This window comes from Lagenorhynchus albirostris, chromosome 2 (assembly GCF_949774975.1).
Source record: "Lagenorhynchus albirostris chromosome 2, mLagAlb1.1, whole genome shotgun sequence".
NCBI lineage: Eukaryota > Metazoa > Chordata > Mammalia > Artiodactyla > Delphinidae > Lagenorhynchus > Lagenorhynchus albirostris.
Window position 1 is genome coordinate 115,378,122 of NC_083096.1, and position 6,419 is coordinate 115,384,540.

The window sequence follows — 6,419 nt, forward strand, 5'->3', positions numbered from 1 at the left end:
AGTTTATTGCTTCAGATTATCTGGATATGGCCAGATTCACATTCTGTCTCCTAAATCACTTGCTTTTATTCCCCCCAGTTTTGAATCTTCTATGATTTTGATGGCCCATGCTCCATGTCACCATCCAAGCTCTTGATGAAAACAAGCATTTGGGCTTCCCTGGTGGCGCAGTGGTTGAGAGTCTGCCTGCCGAGGCAGGGGACATGGGTTCGTGCCCCGGTCCGGGAAGGTCCCACATGCTGAGGAGCAGCTGGGCCCGTGAGCCATGGCCACTGAGCCTGTGCGTCCGGAGCCTGTGCTCCTCAACGGGAGAGGCCACAACAGTGAGAGGCCCGCGTACAGCAAAAAACAAACAAAAAAAACCCCCAAGCATTTGAAGTTAAGTAATGAGGTACCACATCTATGCCACACCACTAGAAATCGTCTTCAAGGCTGACATCAGTATATTCATCTAGGTCTTCATTAATTAATCTATCTAATCTTTTAGACATGTAACTTATCTTTTTCGATGCTGTACATGAGAAGCAAGGACTTTCTGTGGTCCCAGATACCTTATGCCTATTGTATTTCCCTGATGTACTTTCTAATGACATTGCTAAGAAAAAATGCTGCAGTTTGTTTGTTCTTCATGAACCCCTAGGATTCTCTTGATGGCTGCTTTCCTTTTTACATTTTCACAACCCAACTCTTTAAGAATATGCTTGGAATCTTGCCAAGGATTTCTGTGGAGCTCATTTGTCTATCACTGAGGAAACTGAAGATTGAAACACTGTTTGCCATTTCCAGTTGTAGGTTTTCAGCTCTCTCTATGGTCTTGCCTCCAGGCTCATTCTACTTAGGATTTTCAGAGGCCAGCATTTTGAGAAGTGGGATCAGGAGCTATTTATTCTTTCCTACTTGAAAAACTAAACCAGGTACAATTATTTATTCATTTATTCAATGTTTTCAATATTTACTGAGCATTTTCTAAAAGGTTCTGTACAGAGGTAAGAGTCGGTTACTACCACTTAGGTATTTATCAGGTATTGGATATGACAGTGGTTCTCAAAGTTTGATCTCCTAATTAGAAGCATCAGTATCAAGTGGAAATTGTTAGAAAGGTAAATTTTGGGGGCTGCACCTCAGATTTACAGAGTCAGTAACTCTTGGAAGTTACGTTTCAGTAAGCCCCGTCCCCTTTTATAATTATAATGATGCACATTAAAGTTTGGTAACTATTGGAATAAGACACATATGTAAGGAAATAACTATAGTGTTATATTACCCTTGTTGTCAACATACTTCTGGAGAATAGAGGAGTGACCAACCAAACTAGTATGGAAGTACATCATAAATCTGTGTGCCTTAGTCATATGTACAGGTGGATAGGTATAGTTTGGTTTCACAGGTTCCCTGATGGAAAGAAAATATCTCTTTATGTGCTTGTTGATGTACATTATTTTAACAGAGGGCAAAATTTATTACTAAACCATCAGAAAATTTGTTACCGCCAAAATGTCTTTGAAATGAGATGGGGTAACAAACAACAAACCAATCAATTAATTAATTAATCAAAGAACCATAAGCATAGGAAGCCAAAAGCTGTTGTGGTAACATACTGAAATTTATGCAAAGTAACTCATAATCAGTGAGTCCAGCAACAGATAAGCTTTCCAGGTTGTACAGGTGCTTGTAAATGGAGGTGAGTAGGGTACAAAGGAGAAAAGCACACTTGGCTGCACTGATACTCCTCTCTTGTATCTGCCCTCTTTGAGCTCCTTACATAAGGTGAGTCTTTGACCTTGCCCAACACCTCTATATCTTACAGGGACATAGTTCTGAGCTCTATGATGTACTAGCATTCTTTGAATAGTTTATGAAGACTTTTGCTCACTTTTTATTCTAAACAGAGTTTGACTTTATTCATCTTTATTCTCAAATGATTCATTAATTGAAGTATTGTTGTAATGGATTTTCAGTTGTTTTTTTTTTTAATTGATTGATGCAGAGTGTATAAGGTCTTACTGACATTGCAGATTTAAGGATGACCTACCATTTCACATGAACAACGAACAGGTTATTTGTTTCACACTGGTGTGTTATCTAAGATCTTTATGCCACAGCTTACTACTGGGGGAAAAAAGAGACCTCAGTGTTCTAGGCCTCCTATGCTGACCCTTCTCACATGACTGCCCTTTAGCTATACCTACACCAGATCTCCATTTCAGCACTTATTCCATTGTTCTTTGTTTATCTGTTTATATATGTGTAACCTCCATTAGAATTTGAGTATGCTGGGCTCTCTGTCCATTTCTATGTGTCCAGCAGTTAATACAATGCTTGAGAGATGATTTGTTCTATAAGTATTTAATGAATAAATGAATGAATGGTTGGATGATGTAGTGCATGATTTTTCTTGTTCAAAATCATGTCATACTTTCTGAAAAATAACCTCTATATTTCCTAGTAAGCAACTGCAGTAGAAACCATCACAGAAATTTAAGGCTATATACCTTTATACCGTATTTCAGGTTACTTCTTGCTTTTGATAGAACATTTCACTTATAAAGAACAAAAGTGATTAATTATGGAATACATATTCTATTCTGTGCTAAATGCTTTACATTTCATCTCTCACTTTATATTCAAAACAAGCAAGTGTTTATAAGTGATAATATTGGTAGACATGTTTAAGATATTTGATGGAAATATTAGTTTTGGAAATCTAGGTTTCATTCCACAAACTCATCCTTTCCATTTATACTTTTCCTTCCCCATTGTCCTACTCACCAACTTTTAATTGTCTTTCTCCAGCTCTAGATTATTTTTCTGCCTTATGTTATTTCAACCTAACTTGGTATATAAAAATAGAATTCGAGGAAATAGCTACCCCAATTTATGCAGAATACTAAGGTTTTGGCCCCCATAGCTGTGGTCCAAACAAACATAAAAGGGAGAGGTGGCTGGTTTTAGTTTCCTTGATTTGTTTAATGGTTCTGTGGGTGGTGGAGACCCTAAAGATGCTGCTTTTCCACTCAAGGCCAATATTAATGAAGTACAGAAAATGAAAACTTATTCTGCTTTTCGGTAACATCTGCTTCACTTGGCTACATATGGCCCAAATAGATCAATTTTTAAAAGCACTTTATTAGCATACTGAAAATTCCCATTAAACACTAGACTAGAGCTCACTAAGTCACGCACTATATTAAAAACTATCCTTATGAGACTTCATAGGATAGGCCTGATACATTTTTCTCATCTCTAATATCAATGATTCTATTATACTTAATATAACTCAATTCTTTTGGTATTTCCAAATGAAAATTTACTTCATAATGTCAATTTTTTTTTTAAAAGCACAAAGGGATAAAATCATATTTGATGAGGGATGAGATGATTTTAAGTGCTATAGGGTGTTCCTAAAAGAATTGGAAACATTCAAAATTTCTGAAGTACACTGCCCTTAGCATTCTAAGATAAATTTTAACTATCTTCAGAGCTTAATACCTGAAAATTTTTTGAAGGGCAGAGCCTTCTGAGAATGAAACACACTAATATCTTTAGGATACCTATATTTAATTGTACAAATAATGTTATGAATATAATAATTTTCATGTGGAAACAATAGCAATTATTTCAGTTTCTTTGATACACGATATGGTTTTAATGTATCATCTTGTTTAAATTTTTTTCTCAGATAAAGCAAACAAAAGCATTACATCAGATAAAATTAAGATTATTTTCTGTTAACAACAAGCATTGTGCAATTTTGTGAAAGGCAAAAAAAAAAAAATCCCTCCATCGATGATTTAATAATTTTGGATTTTATAAAGTTTTATATATTTCCTTTAAAATTCTGGGGCAATGCCAAAGTTCAATTTCTACTATATCAGTTGTATTCCATAAAAAAGGTAAAAATCAATTAAAGTCATATATTATAGAAAAGCATGTAAATGTATGGAAACATTATTATGTTAAAGCGTTTTTTTGTTTTTTCTGGCAGTTCTCCTCCAAATTGTGTCCAAACCATTTTGTTTCACTGTAGAGTAAAGGAATCTGTGTGTTTTCTTTTTTTGGCAGGTGAAGGCACAACTAATACAGAGAGGAACTTCTTTGGTAGTGTATGGGGTACTACAGAAACTGGCTAACTGATGACATCACCCTGTAAGGAAGAAACTCTCAAGCCCATTCCACTGGCTCTGTAAATCAGTACAAGCTGCTGTCCAGTTTGCAATACCTTGGAACCAAAAAGCTTAGAGATAATAAAAAATTAATAAATAAAAAATATCCAATCCCAATACCAAAGGTAGTCCTAGTGCTTCCTATAAGATTACAAGTGCTACATGAAAATTAATCCTCAAGTTCAATGATGCCTTGTTTTATGTGACTAGTTTTTCTGCCATGGCTTTTCTGAGCCAAAGGGTATTTTTCATGTCCATAGGAAATATAAATTGGTTTAGTCTAGCTTTCCTTTGCTCATAGAAAAAAAAGTATACATGCCCTTTCAAATGAGCCAATCACTTCAGAATAAGGTCATCCATTCAGATGAAGCAAGATTGCTTTTAGAAGCAGAACAATAGCCCTATATAGAGAGGCATGCATATTGCCAGAAGTAGACTGTATCTGAACGCTTTGTGCAAAATCCTTTAATTCAAACAAAAAACAACCCTGGTAATGTACATTGTGCCAAGTGGCTACTAGTCTCAGAAAACTAGTATGTGTGTGTGTGAGTGTGTGTGTGTGTGTGTGTGTACTTATACACACACATATATGTATTTTTAGGTATATGCAAATGTATAAGTACATATGTATATATATACAATACGTACACACACATTCTTTTTTGTCTCTGATATGTCTAATTTGACAGAAAAATAAACCTCCCTTTCTATCACCATATTTTAGCTGTCATTTGTCAAAAATGCATGCAGTTAAACATATTGTAGCATCTGTTTAAAGGGGAAAATTTAGGAATTTTCTATTTAGGAATTTTCCTTTGGTGAATCCTCAGAGAGTATTGTTTCAAGGTGAAAAAATAGCCCAAATTGCAAATATATTAATGATAATTTTAATTCTGTTGCCAAATATTTTATTTATTGAATCCCCAAATATATACTTATGCATTCTCTCTCTCTCTTTCTGTCCCCATTTCTTTTTTTCTATGTATCACTATCTCTATCTGTCTATCTCTCTTTCACAGACACACACACACTCCTACAATATTAATTTCCTTCTATTACTCCTTTTCACTTTATTCAGATCACAGGCCAACCATTTATTATATATCTATATATGTATATAAGTGTGTGTGTGTGTGTGTGTGTGTATATATATATAGTGTGACAATGAAAATATAGTGTAATATATATATAGTGTAATAATGAAAATATATGAGTCAGATTTTCTCAGAGGGAGGAGGACATTTGTCTTGCAGGATATTTTATGGTGATAGGGAAAATTTTGTAAAAGAGTTATGCCTGAAAGGGGTAGAAAAGTAAGAATGAGCTTCCCAAGATGGGCCTGTGATGTTCATGCATCAGGAAAGTACATTCAGTGGGGTAAAGGGATGCAAAATAATGGTTGGGGGGAAAGTGGAGGCATAGAGGTAGTGAACAGACTGCCAGCAGTTCAGTATACAGGAATGTAAAGTGTGAAGAAGAGACATTAAAAACAGATGTTGAAATCATTAGGGATCTAATGGTAAAGGTCTTTGTATGCCATTGATGTAATTTCGGCTTTATTTATACATGGCAGAGAGTCATTAAAAGATATTAAACAATGGGGTTGACATCTCCAGATGTTCATTTAGATCAATCTCTCCAGCAGATGTACGGTAAATAGAAAGAAAGGGGGCAAGGAGAAATATTAAGGCCCTAACTATGGAAGTGGGCAACTGAGGTGGAGATAGCTAAACTTTTTGAGAGATATTAAGGACACGAAACTACTAAGACTTGGTAAATGATAAGATACGGGAAAGGAAAAACAAGCTAAAGATTATTATCTGGCTTGTTCAAGTATATGGGAATTGGTGACGCCAAGATAAGAGATATATGAGGAAAAACAAGGTTGGCAAGAAGGATCGCTAGACATTTGAATTTGACTGTAAGATAATCAGTTGACATCATATGGCCCTAGAACTCAGGAGAAAATTAATGGTAGGAGAATGTATAAGTCGTAAGCATTCAGAAGGTGGTTAAGATCATCTCAGGAAAACATGTAGCATAGAAAGAGAATAGAGCTTAAGATAAACCACTTGGGGGTGAAACAACACATAAAGGTAGATAGGAGAAGAAGAGAGCTAGAAATAATCAAAGAAATGGAAGAAGAGAGTCTTATAGAATGCAATGGGTAGGAGGCTTTGAAAAATGATAGATTTGAAAAGAAGTAACTAAAGTTCATTAGAGAGTCTAAAAATATACATAAAGCTCAACTTTAAA